Here is a 23,245-nt window from a genome sequence, read left to right as displayed (position 1 = left end):
CAGAAAAACCTCGGTCAGAAGCAGACATAGGAAAGCAAGTGCAAAGCAATGTAAACATTGCTGTTGAACCCTGGGTTAAGACAGGGCATGAAAGACTAGAATTCATAAGGGTCCCAGATGGAAAAGCAAGAGATAAGGAAACAAAAAATGTCTGAAAATTTATCTGTAGAAAAATCAGACTGAAACTTCCTGAAAGCCAAGAAAGAATCATGTATGCGAATTCAGGAATTACACAGCATCCAAAGGAGGTGGAATCCCAATAGACCTACCAGCAGCTGTATGATTCAAATCAACAAAGCTCACGAATATCACAGTGATTTAAAATGCACCTGGAGGAAACAACATAGTCACAAGGGAACCTCAAGAGGGGATTCAGCTGATATCTCGGCAGCAATATTGCAGGAGAGGGAGGAGTGCCAGGACACAGACCATATCCTGAATGGCCAAATGCTGCCACCTAGGGGAGCCTATGCCACATGACCGCCAGTCCTAATAACGGCAGAGCTAGAAAATTCCACAAACCGGCAAATCTTAAAAGAATTCAGCAGTTCAAAACTTATCCTACAAGAATGGTTGAGAAATCTACCCTGAATAGAAAAGCAGCAAGATGAAATGGAAAGAAGAAACCATTATTGGAAATGCAAGAAGAGCAGGAGTGGCAAAGAAGAAACAAGAAGAAGGCAAGGAGGACATCAAAACCCTAAAGATGGGAGAGGGAAGCAGGAAATCATAGGTGATTGGAAGCACTCTCTTAAGTGAATCAGCTTATTTGACTCTCTGTTTCAAGCTTAAGGAGAGATGCATGGCCTGTCGTGTTTGCAATACAAGCGAGAAGCAGACCAACAAAGAATCAAACCAAAAAACAAACACCAAAATGGTACGGTTGGCTGATATTTACCAAGGGAACCATGATTATTCAAAAGAAAATACTTAAGGTGATGTCAAGGATCATTCAGCATGCATCGACCCATTATCGCGGCTTGCATGTACTCAGCACACTTGTATTCGGAGGCGTGCATTCATATTCGTAAATTTTGATTCATAAGAACATATCGTGACCTAACCCTAATGCCGATTTGGAATCAAATGGATTCCTAGTCCGTGATGTAGACTTGTATGTCTTCCAACAGGATGAAGGAATGCCATATTCTAGGCTACGTAGAGAAGAATTGTAAGAAGCCTATAACAAAGGCAAGTAGCTCTGCCAAAGTGTACTAAGAGCAAAAGAGACTGACAGCAAAGTGCACATTGGGGTTGGTTTCATTTCTTGGAATTTCAGCCCCCATGAAACCAATGGATCCATGTCCTGAGAGTGCGGGTGTTTCAGCAGAAATCAGGCGACGCATATGTGTTCCGGGTGTACGGATATTATAGGAACATAAGTCTCCTTTAGTGGGTCTCTGTGTACTGTGAACTGTTAGAAAGTTTAAAGACGTGTGAAACCATCAACTGAAAAGGGACACACTTCCCTCCATTGGTACTGTGCATAGAGATCTGAACAAAAGGAAAGAGGGAAGAAGAAAGGCCCATGGGACGCTAGTGGGTAGAATCACATTTACCTTAGGAACTTCTCGTCGGATGCAGCCCCTCCCCCAACACTGACAAGATGCAGCAGCCATTGGGGATGGCAGTTAGCGGTTGGATTCCAGGTGGAATGTTGGTGTGTACCGCGAGGCTTGTTGTGGCTGTTGGATCCTAGGTAACCGGGCAGAGTTCTGTGGGTGGATCAGTGTGATGGAGGGGCTGCCGCCCTCTGTGGAGCTTGGCTTAGGTGTTTGGTCCGGGAAGCTGTGTAAGTTCGAGATACTGCTGCTGCCCAAAGACCTGAGGTCACAGGTCAGTTTCCAGAACCTGAAAGGGCAGACAGTGGAAGATCTGCCTGTCATCAGCTTACTGGTGAGGCTCCGAGGTACTTTCAGACTTGCCCAGTCCTGGTGAAGTCAACTTTAGGGGAGACACGAAGAGAAGCTGGCCGAAAAGCTGGCTGAACGGATTGAGGAGAGATGCGAACACATGGATGAGAGATGTTCTGCTACAATGGAGAATACTGGCGTGGAGACAGCTGTAGAGGATACCAGGCTCAAAAGACATTCATGAGACATATTGAACCTCGCTGATACTGGCAGAAACATACGGAGTGCCAACGTGGACTTGAGGAAGTTCCTCAATTCTCTTCTCCAAGAACGGGTCCAAGGTCCCTGACGTCTGCAAGAGAAGAGATGGCAGAGATGATCAAAACGCTCCTGTTCTTGGAAGAGGTCATGGGAATCCACACTTCCCAAGGGGCCTTCCCAAGCCATTCAGACCAGAATTCACCAAGCCCAGGTAAGCCTTTTCCCAGGTTTGGGCCTAGCTAGCAAGCACTTGCCTTCCCTCCCCTCCACACAGGCATCCATTTTGAAGGATCAGTAGCTGAGCTGCAATGAAGCCATTACGAGTAAAACAAGCCCCTCCTAGAATCAGAGTTCCTCCAGCTTCACACTCTGTGAACAACAGTGAACTCCTTAAAGGTCCAATAAACTTGGCTGAAATAGATAGGAATTGAATACTTAGCTCACACCTAGAAACGATGGCCTTCCGCTAGATTCAGCAAATGTTGTGTTTATGTCTTCCCTGGGGTGAAGGGAGTGTGGTAAGAGAGGGGAATCTGACTGAACTTGAATCTGTATTAGGCCTCAATTTTTCAAGACAGTATAGGTAAATAGTACAAGTCAGAAAGAGAACTGTACTGTAAAAGTCGCCAATGATATAAAAGACACAGCTTATGTGGATCGTCTTTCACTTGAGTCAAGCCCCCGTGGGCACTATATCATGCGGGTGCAGACTTGGTTGCGTTAAATGGCTTTACCCAACATGATCGGATGATTAAGCGTTCTCATCACTGATAGAAGAACACCTGGTTCTCCATAGACTAGCATAATTGCAGCAGGGTTCTCCTAGCTAGAATGCCTCTAGGTGCTTTTGGATTCAAACCTACATGTATATATTTGGTTTCTTTCCTCTTGTATTTTCCTAGAGAGGGATGTTACCCCTTGAAATGCCAATATTGGCCAGTAGGTGTCATTGGGAGTAAAGGGCACCAATGCACAAGTGTATCCAAGTTTGGGGGTTATTTCAAGTTTCCAATAGTTATTTCATGGTTCCTGTTGGTTTCGGAGGCTTCAACCGTAAAGAGCCGACATGAACCCTTTAACAGTTTGGACTGCCAATTTGCATTCTATCTGTCTAGGTTTTCCGTCGAGCTGACAAAATGTTACCAAAATTGACAAGTCTGGCTTCTAGGTCGATTGAGTGTGTTTCAAAAAATAACTTCATTTTCGTATAACTCCCAAAACATGTAAATGAATTCTTTTAAACTTCTTAAAGACTGCAAATGAGATATCAACACAATGTCAAAAGAGGTGTATTCGGACCATCCCTCCCACCACGGCTGTATAGAAACAAAGAGCTAAGCAAATATCACATTTCTGTGAAATGTATCTGGATAGTGTTGATTCATCGATGCCCAGTTGGCAGAGAAGAAGTGCAACCTGCACTCACTCGCTCCCATGAACAGAGCAATGGAAACATCCACTCACCCAGCCCTTGGCACAGGACACTTGCCGAAGAGAGGTCAGTTACTTCCAAAGACAGGATGAGGCCTCAGGACACCTGGAAGCAGGAGAAGGCAAAGCAGGAAATGGAATCCAGTGAGGGTCTGACCCCTGGTGATGGAGCAACAAGGGTGAAACTCTGTTTAACTTGGACGCACACTCTCAAGCGGACAGGAGACATGGGATAGAAGGTGATGTGCTGAGATTTACAAGAGTGCACAGCAGATGCTTGGCTGACAGAACTCAAAGAAACCAGCGCAAAATATCCCCACAGTTGATTCGGAGTCCAAGATCCCAGCTGCCACATTTGAGGTAGCAGAGGCAACGTTCTGTGAGGGATAGGGCTACGAATGATGGCACACGCTGAGTCTCAGGGATCTGGAGTGCATTGTGGGATGTGGTGGGTCGAATCAAGAGAGCAAACCAAAATGTGTACCAATGATAAAGCATCAAAACTGGTCACGTGGTTGAGATTACCAATATGTCCCATGGCCACACCCAGTGCATCTGCAGGACCAGGGACCAATTGGGCATTTTGCCAATAGAGCACGTGTGGGGCTGAATCAGAGATATCGTTCATCTGGTCTGAGGGATCCAGGGGGCCTTGGTTTTGAAATCAGAATGAAAAGCCTTAGGATCTGCTACATTCATAACCTGGGCTGGGATTATGGTTTGGTTTGAGGCACAGGATGCGCAACAGCTGTGTGGTTGCCTTCGTGCACCCGTGCCACAAGGATGAGAGGACAAGGAAGAGTGGTCCAAGTCCACAGCGTTAGAAGAGGAAGCATTACCTACAGCCTTATCTCCCTAAAGCGGATGCTACATTTTGGATGGCACCAGCACGGTACGGCACCGAGGACACCAAGGTAGGTCTGCGGGATCATTCCAGCAGGCCCTGATATGTGACATCCATAGATATGCTTCCACTGGTGTTTCTGTAGACAGAGAAGCTCTGAGAAGAACTGCTTTCATTGGGACATTCCCGTGGAACTACAAAGCACAAGCGCACTCTCAGTTTGCTGTTTTGGAAACACTCCAAAATGACATAGAGCAGAATGCAGAGCTGAGAACCTTTAAAAGCTTCATTTCCACAAGAGGAAGTGTCCTGCGCACTTTCAGAATTGTGAGATAAGCATTATCAAAATGAAGTTATGCAAATCGAAATAGTATTGGTTTTTCATCAAAACTAATGCAACAACAGCAATTGGAGATATACCAGACAACACACACAGGAACACGATATGGCATCAATGTCTAGGAGAAATTGTCCGCACAGAAATCCCATGGAATTGCGTAGAGCCAAAAGTCTAAAATTTTCACTTAACAAAGCCCTAGAAGTCCACATTACATACCTGATATTACCTGAGCAGTAGAGGTGAAGAAGTACAGTAAAAGAAACAGGAAGTACCATTTTCAGTTCCAAAGATATTGAAGGCCCAAAAGATAAGCTTTCAAACAACTAGACTGCAAAACGCTATCCAGACCATGTGTTGAAAATGGAGGTCAGGAAATCACTGAAAAACAACAGTGTCTCAGAATCACATAAGGCAGAATACCGGAATAGGGGAAGAGAAAGTCTAAAGACGAGCCAAAAAATATCAGGAAACTCAATGGATGTGATAATATCAGGGCTAAAATTTAGTCGTAAGCAGACTAGATAATGCAGAGGGACGCGTGAATGACTGTGAAGACATGGGATCAGAAAAACCTCGGTCAGAAGCAGACATAGGAAAGCAAGTGCAAAGCAATGTAAACATTGCTGTTGAACCCTGGGTTAAGACAGGGCATGAAAGACTAGAATTCATAAGGGTCCCAGATGGAAAAGCAAGAGATAAGGAAACAAAAAATGTCTGAAAATTTATCTGTAGAAAAATCAGACTGAAACTTCCTGAAAGCCAAGAAAGAATCATGTATGCGAATTCAGGAATTACACAGCATCCAAAGGAGGTGGAATCCCAATAGACCTACCAGCAGCTGTATGATTCAAATCAACAAAGCTCACGAATATCACAGTGATTTAAAATGCACCTGGAGGAAACAACATAGTCACAAGGGAACCTCAAGAGGGGATTCAGCTGATATCTCGGCAGCAATATTGCAGGAGAGGGAGGAGTGCCAGGACACAGACCATATCCTGAATGGCCAAATGCTGCCACCTACGGGAGCCTATGCCACATGACCGCCAGTCCTAATAACGGCAGAGCTAGAAAATTCCACAAACCGGCCAATCTTAAAAGAATTCAGCAGTTCAAAACTTATCCTACAAGAATGGTTGAGAAATCTACCCTGAATAGAAAAGCAGCAAGATGAAATGGAAAGAAGAAACCATTATTGGAAATGCAAGAAGAGCAGGAGTGGCAAAGAAGAAACAAGAAGAAGGCAAGGAGGACATCAAAACCCTAAAGATGGGAGAGGGAAGCAGGAAATCATAGGTGATTGGAAGCACTCTCTTAAGTGAATCAGCTTATTTGACTCTCTGTTTCAAGCTTAAGGAGAGATGCATGGCCTGTCGTGTTTGCAATACAAGCGAGAAGCAGACCAAGAAAGAATCAAACCAACAAACAAACACCAAAATGGTACGGTTGGCTGATATTTACCAAGGGAACCATGATTATTCAAAAGAAAATACTTAAGGTGATGTCAAGGATCATTCAGCATGCATCGACCCATTATCGCGGCTTGCATGTACTCAGCACACTTGTATTCGGAGGCGTGCATTCATATTCGTAAATTTTGATTCATAAGAACATATCGTGACCTAACCCTAATGCCGATTTGGAATCAAATGGATTCCTAGTCCGTGATGTAGACTTGTATGTCTTCCAACAGGATGAAGGAATGCCATATTCTAGGCTACGTAGAGAAGAATTGTAAGAAGCCTATAACAAAGGCAAGTAGCTCTGCCAAAGTGTACTAAGAGCAAAAGAGACTGACAGCAAAGTGCACATTGGGGTTGGTTTCATTTCTTGGAATTTCAGCCCCCATGAAACCAATGGATCCATGTCCTGAGAGTGCGGGTGTTTCAGCAGAAATCAGGCGACGCATATGTGTTCCGGGTGTACGGATATTATAGGAACATAAGTCTCCTTTAGTGGGTCTCTGTGTACTGTGAACTGTTAGAAAGTTTAAAGACGTGTGAAACCATCAACTGAAAAGGGACACACTTCCCTCCATTGGTACTGTGCATAGAGATCTGAACAAAAGGAAAGAGGGAAGAAGAAAGGCCCATGGGACGCTAGTGGGTAGAATCACATTTACCTTAGGAACTTCTCGTCGGATGCAGCCCCTCCCCCAACACTGACAAGATGCAGCAGCCATTGGGGATGGCAGTTAGCGGTTGGATTCCAGGTGGAATGTTGGTGTGTACCGCGAGGCTTGTTGTGGCTGTTGGATCCTAGGTAACCGGGCAGAGTTCTGTGGGTGGATCAGTGTGATGGAGGGGCTGCCGCCCTCTGTGGAGCTTGGCTTAGGTGTTTGGTCCGGGAAGCTGTGTAAGTTCGAGATACTGCTGCTGCCCAAAGACCTGAGGTCACAGGTCAGTTTCCAGAACCTGAAAGGGCAGACAGTGGAAGATCTGCCTGTCATCAGCTTACTGGTGAGGCTCCGAGGTACTTTCAGACTTGCCCAGTCCTGGTGAAGTCAACTTTAGGGGAGACACGAAGAGAAGCTGGCCGAAAAGCTGGCTGAACGGATTGAGGAGAGATGCGAACACATGGATGAGAGATGTTCTGCTACAATGGAGAATACTGGCGTGGAGACAGCTGTAGAGGATACCAGGCTCAAAAGACATTCATGAGACATATTGAACCTCGCTGATACTGGCAGAAACATACGGAGTGCCAACGTGGACTTGAGGAAGTTCCTCAATTCTCTTCTCCAAGAACGGGTCCAAGGTCCCTGACGTCTGCAAGAGAAGAGATGGCAGAGATGATCAAAACGCTCCTGTTCTTGGAAGAGGTCATGGGAATCCACACTTCCCAAGGGGCCTTCCCAAGCCATTCAGACCAGAATTCACCAAGCCCAGGTAAGCCTTTTCCCAGGTTTGGGCCTAGCTAGCAAGCACTTGCCTTCCCTCCCCTCCACACAGGCATCCATTTTGAAGGATCAGTAGCTGAGCTGCAATGAAGCCATTACGAGTAAAACAAGCCCCTCCTAGAATCAGAGTTCCTCCAGCTTCACACTCTGTGAACAACAGTGAACTCCTTAAAGGTCCAATAAACTTGGCTGAAATAGATAGGAATTGAATACTTAGCTCACACCTAGAAACGATGGCCTTCCGCTAGATTCAGCAAATGTTGTGTTTATGTCTTCCCTGGGGTGAAGGGAGTGTGGTAAGAGAGGGGAATCTGACTGAACTTGAATCTGTATTAGGCCTCAATTTTTCAAGACAGTATAGGTAAATAGTACAAGTCAGAAAGAGAACTGTACTGTAAAAGTCGCCAATGATATAAAAGACACAGCTTATGTGGATCGTCTTTCACTTGAGTCAAGCCCCCGTGGGCACTATATCATGCGGGTGCAGACTTGGTTGCGTTAAATGGCTTTACCCAACATGATCGGATGATTAAGCGTTCTCATCACTGATAGAAGAACACCTGGTTCTCCATAGACTAGCATAATTGCAGCAGGGTTCTCCTAGCTAGAATGCCTCTAGGTGCTTTTGGATTCAAACCTACATGTATATATTTGGTTTCTTTCCTCTTGTATTTTCCTAGAGAGGGATGTTACCCCTTGAAATGCCAATATTGGCCAGTAGGTGTCATTGGGAGTAAAGGGCACCAATGCACAAGTGTATCCAAGTTTGGGGGTTATTTCAAGTTTCCAATAGTTATTTCATGGTTCCTGTTGGTTTCGGAGGCTTCAACCGTAAAGAGCCGACATGAACCCTTTAACAGTTTGGACTGCCAATTTGCATTCTATCTGTCTAGGTTTTCCGTCGAGCTGACAAAATGTTACCAAAATTGACAAGTCTGGCTTCTAGGTCGATTGAGTGTGTTTCAAAAAATAACTTCATTTTCGTATAACTCCCAAAACATGTAAATGAATTCTTTTAAACTTCTTAAAGACTGCAAATGAGATATCAACACAATGTCAAAACAGGTGTATTCGGACCATCCCTCCCACCACGGCTGTATAGAAACAAAGAGCTAAGCAAATATCACATTTCTGTGAAATGTATCTGGATAGTGTTGATTCATCGATGCCCAGTTGGCAGAGAAGAAGTGCAACCTGCACTCACTCGCTCCCATGAACAGAGCAATGGAAACATCCACTCACACAGCCCTTGGCACAGGACACTTGCCGAAGAGAGGTCAGTTACTTCCAAAGACAGGATGAGGCCTCAGGACACCTGGAAGCAGGAGAAGGCAAAGCAGGAAATGGAATCCAGTGAGGGTCTGACCCCTGGTGATGGAGCAACAAGGGTGAAACTCTGTTTAACTTGGACGCACACTCTCAAGCGGACAGGAGACATGGGATAGAAGGTGATGTGCTGAGATTTACAAGAGTGCACAGCAGATGCTTGGCTGACAGAACTCAAAGAAACCAGCGCAAAATATCCCCACAGTTGATTCGGAGTCCAAGATCCCAGCTGCCACATTTGAGGTAGCAGAGGCAACGTTCTGTGAGGGATAGGGCTACGAATGATGGCACACGCTGAGTCTCAGGGATCTGGAGTGCATTGTGGGATGTGGTGGGTCGAATCAAGAGAGCAAACCAAAATGTGTACCAATGATAAAGCATCAAAACTGGTCACGTGGTTGAGATTACCAATATGTCCCATGGCCACACCCAGTGCATCTGCAGGACCAGGGACCAATTGGGCATTTTGCCAATAGAGCACGTGTGGGGCTGAATCAGAGATATCGTTCATCTGGTCTGAGGGATCCAGGGGGCCTTGGTTTTGAAATCAGAATGAAAAGCCTTAGGATCTGCTACATTCATAACCTGGGCTGGGATTATGGTTTGGTTTGAGGCACAGGATGCGCAACAGCTGTGTGGTTGCCTTCGTGCACCCGTGCCACAAGGATGAGAGGACAAGGAAGAGTGGTCCAAGTCCACAGCGTTAGAAGAGGAAGCATTACCTACAGCATTATCTCCCTAAAGCGGATGCTACATTTTGGATGGCACCAGCACGGTACGGCACCGAGGACACCAAGGTAGGTCTGCGGGATCATTCCAGCAGGCCCTGATATGTGACATCCATAGATATGCTTCCACTGGTGTTTCTGTAGACAGAGAAGCTCTGAGAAGAACTGCTTTCATTGGGACATTCCCGTGGAACTACAAAGCACAAGCGCACTCTCAGTTTGCTGTTTTGGAAACACTCCAAAATGACATAGAGCAGAATGCAGAGCTGAGAACCTTTAAAAGCTTCATTTCCACAAGAGGAAGTGTCCTGCGCACTTTCAGAATTGTGAGATAAGCATTATCAAAATGAAGTTATGCAAATCGAAATAGTATTGGTTTTTCATCAAAACTAATGCAACAACAGCAATTGGAGATATACCAGACAACACACACAGGAACACGATATGGCATCAATGTCTAGGAGAAATTGTCCGCACAGAAATCCCATGGAATTGCGTAGAGCCAAAAGTCTAAAATTTTCACTTAACAAAGCCCTAGAAGTCCACATTACATACCTGATATTACCTGAGCAGTAGAGGTGAAGAAGTACAGTAAAAGAAACAGGAAGTACCATTTTCAGTTCCAAAGATATTGAAGGCCCAAAAGATAAGCTTTCAAAAAACTAGACTGCAAAACGCTATCCAGACCATGTGTTGAAAATGGAGGTCAGGAAATCACTGAAAAACAACAGTGTCTCAGAATCACATAAGGCAGAATACCGGAAAAGGGGAAGAGAAAGTCTAAAGACGAGCCAAAAAATATCAGGAAACTCAATGGATGTGATAATATCACGGCTAAAATTTAGTCGTAAGCAGACTAGATAATGCAGAGGGACGCGTGAATGACTGTGAAGACATGGGATCAGAAAAACCTCGGTCAGAAGCAGACATAGGAAAGCAAGTGCAAAGCAATGTAAACATTGCTGTTGAACCCTGGGTTAAGACAGGGCATGAAAGACTAGAATTCATAAGGGTCCCAGATGGAAAAGCAAGAGATAAGGAAACAAAAAATGTCTGAAAATTTATCTGTAGAAAAATCAGACTGAAACTTCCTGAAAGCCAAGAAAGAATCATGTATGCGAATTCAGGAATTACACAGCATCCAAAGGAGGTGGAATCCCAATAGACCTACCAGCAGCTGTATGATTCAAATCAGCAAAGCTCACGAATATCACAGTGATTTAAAATGCACCTGGAGGAAACAACATAGTCACAAGGGAACCTCAAGAGGGGATTCAGCTGATATCTCGGCAGCAATATTGCAGGAGAGGGAGGAGTGCCAGGACACAGACCATATCCTGAATGGCCAAATGCTGCCACCTAGGGGAGCCTATGTCACATGACCGCCAGTCCTAATAACGGCAGAGCTAGAAAATTCCACAAACGGGCAAATCTTAAAAGAATTCAGCAGTTCAAAACTTATCCTACAAGAATGGTTGAGAAATCTACCCTGAATAGAAAAGCAGCAAGATGAAATGGAAAGAAGAAACCATTATTGGAAATGCAAGAAGAGCAGGAGTGGCAAAGAAGAAACAAGAAGAAGGCAAGGAGGACATCAAAACCCTAAAGATGGGAGAGGGAAGCAGGAAATCATAGGTGATTGGAAGCACTCTCTTAAGTGAATCAGCTTATTTGACTCTCTGTTTCAAGCTTAAGGAGAGATGCATGGCCTGTCGTGTTTGCAATACAAGCGAGAAGCAGACCAACAAAGAATCAAACCAACAAACAAACACCAAAATGGTACGGTTGGCTGATATTTACCAAGGGAACCATGATTATTCAAAAGAAAATACTTAAGGTGATGTCAAGGATCATTCAGCATGCATCGACCCATTATCGCGGCTTGCATGTACTCAGCACACTTGTATTCGGAGGCGTGCATTCATATTCGTAAATTTTGATTCATAAGAACATATCGTGACCTAACCCTAATGCCGATTTGGAATCAAATGGATTCCTAGTCCGTGATGTAGACTTGTATGTCTTCCAACAGGATGAAGGAATGCCATATTCTAGGCTACGTAGAGAAGAATTGTAAGAAGCCTATAACAAAGGCAAGTAGCTCTGCCAAAGTGTACTAAGAGCAAAAGAGACTGACAGCAAAGTGCACATTGGGGTTGGTTTCATTTCTTGGAATTTCAGCCCCCATGAAACCAATGGATCCATGTCCTGAGAGTGCGGGTGTTTCAGCAGAAATCAGGCGACGCATATGTGTTCCGGGTGTACGGATATTATAGGAACATAAGTCTCCTTTAGTGGGTCTCTGTGTACTGTGAACTGTTAGAAAGTTTAAAGACGTGTGAAACCATCAACTGAAAAGGGACACACTTCCCTCCATTGGTACTGTGCATAGAGATCTGAACAAAAGGAAAGAGGGAAGAAGAAAGGCCCATGGGACGCTAGTGGGTAGAATCACATTTACCTTAGGAACTTCTCGTCGGATGCAGCCCCTCCCCCAACACTGACAAGATGCAGCAGCCATTGGGGATGGCAGTTAGCGGTTGGATTCCAGGTGGAATGTTGGAGTTTACCGCGAGGCTTGTTGTGGCTGTTGGATCCTAGGTAACCGGGCAGAGTTCTGTGGGTGGATCAGTGTGATGGAGGGGCTGCCGCCCTCTGTGGAGCTTGGCTTAGGTGTTTGGTCCGGGAAGCTGTGTAAGTTCGAGATACTGCTGCTGCCCAAAGACCTGAGGTCACAGGTCAGTTTCCAGAACCTGAAAGGGCAGACAGTGGAAGATCTGCCTGTCATCAGCTTACTGGTGAGGCTCCGAGGTACTTTCACACTTGCCCAGTCCTGGTGAAGTCAACTTTAGGGGAGACACGAAGAGAAGCTGGCCGAAAAGCTGGCTGAACGGATTGAGGAGAGATGCGAACACATGGATGAGAGATGTTCTGCTACAATGGAGAATACTGGCGTGGAGACAGCTGTAGAGGATACCAGGCTCAAAAGACATTCATGAGACATATTTAACCTCGCTGATACTGGCAGAAACATACGGAGTGCCAACGTGGACTTGAGGAAGTTCCTCAATTCTCTTCTCCAAGAACGGGTCCAAGGTCCCTGACGTCTGCAAGAGAAGAGATGGCAGAGATGATCAAAACGCTCCTGTTCTTGGAAGAGGTCATGGGAATCCACACTTCCCAAGGGGCCTTCCCAAGCCATTCAGACCAGAATTCACCAAGCCCAGGTAAGCCTTTTCCCAGGTTTGGGCCTAGCTAGCAAGCACTTGCCTTCCCTCCCCTCCACACAGGCATCCATTTTGAAGGATCAGTAGCTGAGCTGCAATGAAGCCATTACGAGTAAAACAAGCCCCTCCTAGAATCAGAGTTCCTCCAGCTTCACACTCTGTGAACAACAGTGAACTCCTTAAAGGTCCAATAAACTTGGCTGAAATAGATAGGAATTGAATACTTAGCTCACACCTAGAAACGATGGCCTTCCGCTAGATTCAGCAAATGTTGTGTTTATGTCTTCCCTGGGGTGAAGGGAGTGTGGTAAGAGAGGGGAATCTGACTGAACTTGAATCTGTATTAGGCCTCAATTTTTCAAGACAGTATAGGTAAATAGTACAAGTCAGAAAGAGAACTGTACTGTAAAAGTCGCCAATGATATAAAAGACACAGCTTATGTGGATCGTCTTTCACTTGAGTCAAGCCCCCGTGGGCACTATATCATGCGGGTGCAGACTTGGTTGCGTTAAATGGCTTTACCCAACATGATCGGATGATTAAGCGTTCTCATCACTGATAGAAGAACACCTGGTTCTCCATAGACTAGCATAATTGCAGCAGGGTTCTCCTAGCTAGAATGCCTCTAGGTGCTTTTGGATTCAAACCTACATGTATATATTTGGTTTCTTTCCTCTTGTATTTTCCTAGAGAGGGATGTTACCCCTTGAAATGCCAATATTGGCCAGTAGGTGTCATTGGGAGTAAAGGGCACCAATGCACAAGTGTATCCAAGTTTGGGGGTTATTTCAAGTTTCCAATAGTTATTTCATGGTTCCTGTTGGTTTCGGAGGCTTCAACCGTAAAGAGCCGACATGAACCCTTTAACAGTTTGGACTGCCAATTTGCATTCTATCTGTCTAGGTTTTCCGTCGAGCTGACAAAATGTTACCAAAATTGACAAGTCTGGCTTCTAGGTCGATTGAGTGTGTTTCAAAAAATAACTTCATTTTCGTATAACTCCCAAAACATGTAAATGAATTCTTTTAAACTTCTTAAAGACTGCAAATGAGATATCAACACAATGTCAAAACAGGTGTATTCGGACCATCCCTCCCACCACGGCTGTATAGAAACAAAGAGCTAAGCAAATATCACATTTCTGTGAAATGTATCTGGATAGTGTTGATTCATCGATGCCCAGTTGGCAGAGAAGAAGTGCAACCTGCACTCACTCGCTCCCATGAACAGAGCAATGGAAACATCCACTCACACAGCCCTTGGCACAGGACACTTGCCGAAGAGAGGTCAGTTACTTCCAAAGACAGGATGAGGCCTCAGGACACCTGGAAGCAGGAGAAGGCAAAGCAGGAAATGGAATCCAGTGAGGGTCTGACCCCTGGTGATGGAGCAACAAGGGTGAAACTCTGTTTAACTTGGATGCACTCTCTCAAGCGGACAGGAGACATGGGATAGAAGGTGATGTGCTGAGATTTACAAGAGTGCACAGCAGATGCTTGGCTGACAGAACTCAAAGAAACCAGCGCAAAATATCCCCACAGTTGATTCGGAGTCCAAGATCCCAGCTGCCACATTTGAGGTAGCAGAGGCAACGTTCTGTGAGGGATAGGGCTACGAATGATGGCACACGCTGAGTCTCAGGGATCTGGAGTGAATTGTGGGATGTGGTGGGTCGAATCAAGAGAGCAAACCAAAATGTGTACCAATGATAAAGCATCAAAACTGGTCACGTGGTTGAGATTACCAATATGTCCCATGGCCACACCCAGTGCATCTGCAGGACCAGGGACCAATTGGGCATTTTGCCAATAGAGCACGTGTGGGGCTGAATCAGAGATATCGTTCATCTGGTCTGAGGGATCCAGGGGGCCTTGGTTTTGAAATCAGAATGAAAAGCCTTAGGATCTGCTACATTCATAACCTGGGCTGGGATTATGGTTTGGTTTGAGGCACAGGATGCGCAACAGCTGTGTGGTTGCCTTCGTGCACCCGTGCCACAAGGATGAGAGGACAAGGAAGAGTGGTCCAAGTCCACAGCGTTAGAAGAGGAAGCATTACCTACAGCCTTATCTCCCTAAAGCGGATGCTACATTTTGGATGGCACCAGCACGGTACGGCACCGAGGACACCAAGGTAGGTCTGCGGGATCATTCCAGCAGGCCCTGATATGTGACATCCATAGATATGCTTCCACTGGTGTTTCTGTAGACAGAGAAGATCTGAGAAGAACTGCTTTCATTGGGACATTCCCGTGAAACTACAAAGCACAAGCGCACTCTCAGTTTGCTGTTTTGGAAACACTCCAAAATGACATAGAGCAGAATGCAGAGCTGAGAACCTTTAAAAGCTTCATTTCCACAAGAGGAAGTGTCCTGCGCACTTTCAGAATTGTGAGATAAGCATTATCAAAATGAAGTTATGCAAATCGAAATAGTATTGGTTTTTCATCAAAACTAATGCAACAACAGCAATTGGAGATATACCAGACTACACACACAGGAATACGATATGGCATCAATGTCTAGGAGAAATTGTCCGCACAGAAATCCCATGGAATTGCGTAGAGCCAAAAGTCTAAAATTTTCACTTAACAAAGCCCTAGAAGTCCACATTACATACCTGATATTACCTGAGCAGTAGAGGTGAAGAAGTACAGTAAAAGAAACAGGAAGTACCATTTTCAGTTCCAAAGATATTGAAGGCCCAAAAGATAAGCTTTCAAACAACTAGACTGCAAAACGCTATCCAGACCATGTGTTGAAAATGGAGGTCAGGAAATCACTGAAAAACAACAGTGTCTCAGAATCACATAAGGCAGAATACCGGAAAAGGGAAGAGAAAGTCTAAAGACGAGCCAAAAAATATCAGGAAACTCAATGGATGTGATAATATCAGGGCTAAAATTTAGTCGTAAGCAGACTAGATAATGCAGAGGGACGCGTGAATGACTGTGAAGACATGGGATCAGAAAAACCTCGGTCAGAAGCAGACATAGGAAAGCAAGTGCAAAGCAATGTAAACATTGCTGTTGAACCCTGGGTTAAGACAGGGCATGAAAGACTAGAATTCATAAGGGTCCCAGATGGAAAAGCAAGAGATAAGGAAACAAAAAATGTCTGAAAATTTATCTGTAGAAAAATCAGACTGAAACTTCCTGAAAGCCAAGAAAGAATCATGTATGCGAATTCAGGAATTACACAGCATCCAAAGGAGGTGGAATCCCAATAGACCTACCAGCAGCTGTATGATTCAAATCAACAAAGCTCACGAATATCACAGTGATTTAAAATGCACCTGGAGGAAACAACATAGTCACAAGGGAACCTCAAGAGGGGATTCAGCTGATATCTCGGCAGCAATATTGCAGGAGAGGGAGGAGTGCCAGGACACAGACCATATCCTGAATGGCCAAATGCTGCCACCTAGGGGAGCCTATGCCACATGACCGCCAGTCCTAATAACGGCAGAGCTAGAAATTTCCACAAACCGGCAAATCTTAAAAGAATTCAGCAGTTCAAAACTTATCCTACAAGAATGGTTGAGAAATCTACCCTGAATAGAAAAGCAGCAAGATGAAATGGAAAGAAGAAACCATTATTGGAAATGCAAGAAGAGCAGGAGTGGCAAAGAAGAAACAAGAAGAAGGCAAGGAGGACATCAAAACCCTAAAGATGGGAGAGGGAAGCAGGAAATCATAGGTGATTGGAAGCACTCTGTTAAGTGAATCAGCTTATTTGACTCTCTGTTTCATGCTTAAGGAGAGATGCATGGCCTGTCGTGTTTGCAATACAAGCGAGAAGCAGACCAACAAAGAATCAAACCAACAAGCAAACACCAAAATGGTACGGTTGGCTGATATTTACCAAGGGAACCATGATTATTCAAAAGAAAATACTTAAGGTGATGTCAAGGATCATTCAGCATGCATCGACCCATTATCGCGGCTTGCATGTACTCAGCACACTTGTATTCGGAGGCGTGCATTCATATTCGTAAATTTTGATTCATAAGAACATATCGTGACCTAACCCTAATGCCGATTTGGAATCAAATGGATTCCTAGTCCGTGATGTAGACTTGTATGTCTTCCAACAGGATGAAGGAATGCCATATTCTAGGCTACGTAGAGAAGAATTGTAAGAAGCCTATAACAAAGGCAAGTAGCTCTGCCAAAGTGTACTAAGAGCAAAAGAGACTGACAGCAAAGTGCACATTGGGGTTGGTTTCATTTCTTGGAATTTCAGCCCCCATGAAACCAATGGATCCATGTCCTGAGAGTGCGGGTGTTTCAGCAGAAATCAGGCGACGCATATGTGTTCCGGGTGTACGGATATTATAGGAACATAAGTCTCCTTTAGTGGGTCTCTGTGTACTGTGAACTGTTAGAAAGTTTAAAGACGTGTGAAACCATCAACTGAAAAGGGACACACTTCCCTCCATTGGTACTGTGCATAGAGATCTGAACAAAAGGAAAGAGGGAAGAAGAAAGGCCCATGGGACGCTAGTGGGTAGAATCACATTTACCTTAGGAACTTCTCGTCGGATGCAGCCCCTCCCCCAACACTGACAAGATGCAGCAGCCATTGGGGATGGCAGTTAGCGGTTGGATTCCAGGTGGAATGTTGGTGTGTACCGCGAGGCTTGTTGTGGCTGTTGGATCCTAGGTAACCGGGCAGAGTTCTGTGGGTGGATCAGTGTGATGGAGGGGCTGCCGCCCTCTGTGGAGCTTGGCTTAGGTGTTTGGTCCGGGAAGCTGTGTAAGTTCGAGATACTGCTGCTGCCCAAAGACCTGAGGTCACAGGTCAGTTTCCAGAACCTGAAAGGGCAGACAGTGGAAGATCTGCCTGTCATCAGCTTACTGGTGAGGCTCCGAGGTACTTTCAGACTTGCCCAGTCCTGGTGAAGTCAACTTTAGGGGAGACACGAAGAGAAGCTGGCCGAAAAGCTGGCTGAACGGATTGAGGAGAGATGCGAACACATGGATGAGAGATGTTCTGCTACAATGGAGAATACTGGCGTGGAGACAGCTGTAGAGGATACCAGGCTCAAAAGACATTCATGAGACATATTGAACCTCGCTGATACTGGCAGAAACATACGGAGTGCCAACGTGGACTTGAGGAAGTTCCTCAATTCTCTTCTCCAAGAACGGGTCCAAGGTCCCTGACGTCTGCAAGAGAAGAGATGGCAGAGATGATCAAAACGCTCCTGTTCTTGGAAGAGGTCATGGGAATCCACACTTCCCAAGGGGCCTTCCCAAGCCATTCAGACCAGAATTCACCAAGCCCAGGTAAGCCTTTTCCCAGGTTTGGGCCTAGCTAGCAAGCACTTGCCTTCCCTCCCCTCCACACAGGCATCCATTTTGAAGGATCAGTAGCTGAGCTGCAATGAAGCCATTACGAGTAAAACAAGCCCCTCCTAGAATCAGAGTTCCTCCAGCTTCACACTCTGTGAACAACAGTGAACTCCTTAAAGGTCCAATAAACTTGGCTGAAATAGATAGGAATTGAATACTTAGCTCACACCTAGAAACGATGGCCTTCCGCTAGATTCAGCAAATGTTGTGTTTATGTCTTCCCTGGGGTGAAGGGAGTGTGGTAAGAGAGGGGAATCTGACTGAACTTGAATCTGTATTAGGCCTCAATTTTTCAAGACAGTATAGGTAAATAGTACAAGTCAGAAAGAGAACTGTACTGTAAAAGTCGCCAATGATATAAAAGACACAGCTTATGTGGATCGTCTTTCACTTGAGTCAAGCCCCCGTGGGCACTATATCATGCGGGTGCAGACTTGGTTGCGTTAAATGGCTTTACCCAACATGATCAGATGATTAAGCGTTCTCATCACTGATAGAAGAACACCTGGTTCTCCATAGACTAGCATAATTGCAGCAGGGTTCTCCTAGCTAGAATGCCTCTAGGTGCTTTTGGATTCAAACCTACATGTATATATTTGGTTTCTTTCCTCTTGTATTTTCCTAGAGAGGGATGTTACCCCTTGAAATGCCAATATTGGCCAGTAGGTGTCATTGGGAGTAAAGGGCACCAATGCACAAGTGTATCCAAGTTTGGGGGTTATTTCAAGTTTCCAATAGTTATTTCATGGTTCCTGTTGGTTTCGGAGGCTTCAACCGTAAAGAGCCGACATGAACCCTTTAACAGTTTGGACTGCCAATTTGCATTCTATCTGTCTAGGTTTTCCGTCGAGCTGACAAAATGTTACCAAAATTGACAAGTCTGGCTTCTAGGTCGATTGAGTGTGTTTCAAAAAATAACTTCATTTTCGTATAACTCCCAAAACATGTAAATGAATTCTTTTAAACTTCTTAAAGACTGCAAATGAGATATCAACACAATGTCAAAACAGGTGTATTCGGACCATCCCTCCCACCACGGCTGTATAGAAACAAAGAGCTAAGCAAATATCACATTTCTGTGAAATGTATCTGGATAGTGTTGATTCATCGATGCCCAGTTGGCAGAGAAGAAGTGCAACCTGCACTCACTCGCTCCCATGAACAGAGCAATGGAAACATCCACTCACACAGCCCTTGGCACAGGACACTTGCCGAAGAGAGGTCAGTTACTTCCAAAGACAGGATGAGGCCTCAGGACACCTGGAAGCAGGAGAAGGCAAAGCAGGAAATGGAATCCAGTGAGGGTCTGACCCCTGGTGATGGAGCAACAAGGGTGAAACTCTGTTTAACTTGGATGCACTCTCTCAAGCGGACAGGAGACATGGGATAGAAGGTGATGTGCTGAGATTTACAAGAGTGCACAGCAGATGCTTGGCTGACAGAACTCAAAGAAACCAGCGCAAAATATCCCCACAGTTGATTCGGAGTCCAAGATCCCAGCTGCCACATTTGAGGTAGCAGAGGCAACGTTCTGTGAGGGATAGGGCTACGAATGATGGCACACGCTGAGTCTCAGGGATCTGGAGTGAATTGTGGGATGTGGTGGGTCGAATCAAGAGAGCAAACCAAAATGTGTACCAATGATAAAGCATCAAAACTGGTCACGTGGTTGAGATTACCAATATGTCCCATGGCCACACCCAGTGCATCTGCAGGACCAGGGACCAATTGGGCATTTTGCCAATAGAGCACGTGTGGGGCTGAATCAGAGATATCGTTCATCTGGTCTGAGGGATCCAGGGGGCCTTGGTTTTGAAATCAGAATGAAAAGCCTTAGGATCTGCTACATTCATAACCTGGGCTGGGATTATGGTTTGGTTTGAGGCACAGGATGCGCAACAGCTGTGTGGTTGCCTTCGTGCACCCGTGCCACAAGGATGAGAGGACAAGGAAGAGTGGTCCAAGTCCACAGCGTTAGAAGAGGAAACATTACCTACAGCATTAGCTCCCTAAAGCGGATGCTACATTTTGGATGGCACCAGCACGGTACGGCACCGAGGACACCAAGGTAGGTCTGCGGGATCATTCCAGCAGGCCCTGATATGTGACATCCATAGATATGCTTCCACTGGTGTTTCTGTAGACAGAGAAGCTCTGAGAAGAACTGCTTCCATTGGGACATTCCCGTGGAACTACAAAGCACAAGCGCACTCTCAGTTTGCTGTTTTGGAAACACTCCAAAATGACATAGAGCAGAATGCAGAGCTGAGAACCTTTAAAAGCTTCATTTCCACAAGAGGAAGTGTCCTGCGCACTTTCAGAATTGTGAGATAAGCATTATCAAAATGAAGTTATGCAAATCGAAATAGTATTGGTTTTTCATCAAAACTAATGCAACAACAGCAATTGGAGATATACCAGACAACACACACAGGAACACGATATGGTATCAATGTCTAGGAGAAATTGTCCGCACAGAAATCCCATGGAATTGCGTAGAGCCAAAAGTCTAAAATTTTCACTTAACAAAGCCCTAGAAGTCCACATTACATACCTGATATTACCTGAGCAGTAGAGGTGAAGAAGTACAGTAAAAGAAACAGGAAGTACCATTTTCAGTTCCAAAGATATTGAAGGCCCAAAAGATAAGCTTTCAAACAACTAGTCTGCAAAACGCTATCCAGAACAAGTGTTGAAAATGAAGGTCAGGAAAACACTGAAGAACACCAGTATCTCAGAATCACAAAAGGCAGAATACCAGAAAAGGGGAAGAGAAAGTCTCAACTCGAGCCAAAAATATCAGGAAACTCAATGGTTGTGATAATATCAGGGCTAAAATTCAGTCCTTAGCAGACTAGATAATGCAGAGGGACGCGTGAATGACTGTGAAGACAGGGGAAGAGAAAAACCTCGGTCAGAAGCAGACATAGGAAAGCAAGTGCAAAGCAATGTAAACATTGCAGTTGAACCCTGGGTTAAGACAGGGCATGAAAGAATAGAAATCATGAGTCCCAGATGGAAAAGCAAGAGATAAAGAAACAAAAAATGTCTGAAAATTTATCTGTAGAAAAATCAGACTGAAACTTGCTGAAAGCCAAGAAAGAATCATCTATGCGAATTCAGGAATTACACAGCATCCGAAGGAGGTGGAATCCCAATAGACCTACCAGCAGCTGTATGATTCAAATCAACAAAGTTCACGAATATCCGAGTGATTTAAAATGCACCTGGAGGAAACAACATAGTCACAAGGAAACCTCCAGAGGGGTTTCAGCTGATATCTCGGCAGCAATATTGCAGGACAGGGAGGAGTGCCAGGACACAGACCATATCCTGAATGGCCAAATGCTACCACCTTGGGTAGCCTATGCCACATGAACACCATTTCAAATAACGGCAGAGCTAGAGAATTCTACAGACCGGCAAATCTTAAAAGAATTCAGCAGTTCAAAAGTTTTTCTAAAAGAAAGGTTGAGAAAACTCCCCTGAATAGAAAAGCAGCAAGATGGAATGGAAAGAAGAAACCATTATTGGAAATGCAAGAAGAGCATGTGTGGCAGAGAAGAAAGAAGAAGAACTTAAGGAGGACATCAAAACCCTAAAGATGGGAGAGGGAAGCAGGAAATCATAGGTGATTGGAGCACTCTCTTAAGTGAATCAGCTTATTTGACTCTCTGTTTGAAGCGAAAGGAGAGATGCATGTCCTGACGTGTTTGCAAAACAAGCGAGAAGCAGACCAACAAAGAATCAAACCAACAAACATGCACCAAAATGGTACGGTTGGCTGACATATACCATGGGAAACATGATTATTCAAAAGAAAATACTCAAGGTGATGTCAAGGATCATTCAGCACGCATCGACCCAGTATCGTGGCTTGCATGTACTCAGCACACTTGTATTCGGAAATCAGAAGCGTGCATTCATATTCGTAAATTTTGATTCATAAGAGCATATCGTGACCTAACACTAATGCCGATTTGGAATCAAATGGTTTCCTAGTCCGTGATGTAGACTTGTATGTCTTCCAACAGGATGAAGGAATGCCATATTTTAGGCTACGTAGAGAAGAAATGTAAGAAGCCGATAACAAAGGCAAGTAGCTCTGCCAAAGTGTACTAAGTGCAAAAGAGACCGACAGCAAAGTGCACATTGGGGTTGGTTTCATTTCTTGGAATTTCAGCCCCCATGAATCCAATGGATCCATGTCCTGAGAGTGTGGGTGTTTCAGCAGAAATCAGGCGACGCATATGTATTCCGGGTGTACGGATCTTATAGGAACATAAGTCTCCTTTAGTGGGTCCCTGTGTACTGTGAACTGTTAGAAAGTTTAAAGACGTGTGAAACCATCAACTGAAAAGGGACACACTTCCCTCCATTGGTACGGTGCATAGAGCTCTGAACAAAAGGAAAGAGGGAAGAAGAAAGGCCCATGGGACGCTAGTGGGTAGAATCACATTTACCTTAGGAACTTCTCGTCGGATGCAGCCCCTCCCCCAACACTGACAAGATGCAGCAGCCATTGGGGATGGCAGTTAGCGGTTGGATTCCAGGTGGAATGTTGGTGTGTACCGCGAGGCTTGTTGTGGCTGTTGGATCCTAGGTAACCGGGCAGAGTTCTGTGGGTGGATCAGTGTGATGGAGGGGCTGCCGCCCTCTGTGGAGCTTGGCTTAGGTGTTTGGTCCGGGAAGCTGTGTAAGTTCGAGATACTGCTGCTGCCCAAAGACCTGAGGTCACAGGTCAGTTTCCAGAACCTGAAAGGGCAGACAGTGGAAGATCTGCCTGTCATCAGCTTACTGGTGAGGCTCCGAGGTACTTTCAGACTTGCCCAGTCCTGGTGAAGTCAACTTTAGGGGAGACACGAAGAGAAGCTGGCCGAAAAGCTGGCTGAACGGATTGAGGAGAGATGCGAACACATGGATGAGAGATGTTCTGCTACAATGGAGAATACTGGCGTGGAGACAGCTGTAGAGGATAC

The 23,245-nt window shown here is 45.1% G+C and overlaps 1 long non-coding RNA gene across 1 annotated transcript; it reads right to left on the bottom strand.

The window, feature by feature from the left end:
- Positions 1-12,615: 12,615 nt before the first annotated feature.
- LOC140693809 (uncharacterized) lies at positions 12,616-17,670 on the bottom strand. Its single transcript, XR_012069514.1, has 3 exons — positions 17,435-17,670; positions 14,163-14,235; positions 12,616-12,789 (listed from the first exon to the last, which is right to left on the bottom strand). It is a non-coding gene; the product is annotated as an uncharacterized lncRNA (long non-coding RNA).
- Between the last annotated feature and the right edge of the window lie 5,575 nt (positions 17,671-23,245).

The sequence above is a fragment of the Vicugna pacos genome, unplaced genomic scaffold (assembly GCF_048564905.1).
Source record: "Vicugna pacos unplaced genomic scaffold, VicPac4 scaffold_20, whole genome shotgun sequence".
Taxonomy (NCBI): domain Eukaryota; kingdom Metazoa; phylum Chordata; class Mammalia; order Artiodactyla; family Camelidae; genus Vicugna; species Vicugna pacos.
The sequence above is the reverse complement of the archived record's forward strand: the minus strand, read 5'-3'. Positions and strand labels throughout refer to the sequence as shown.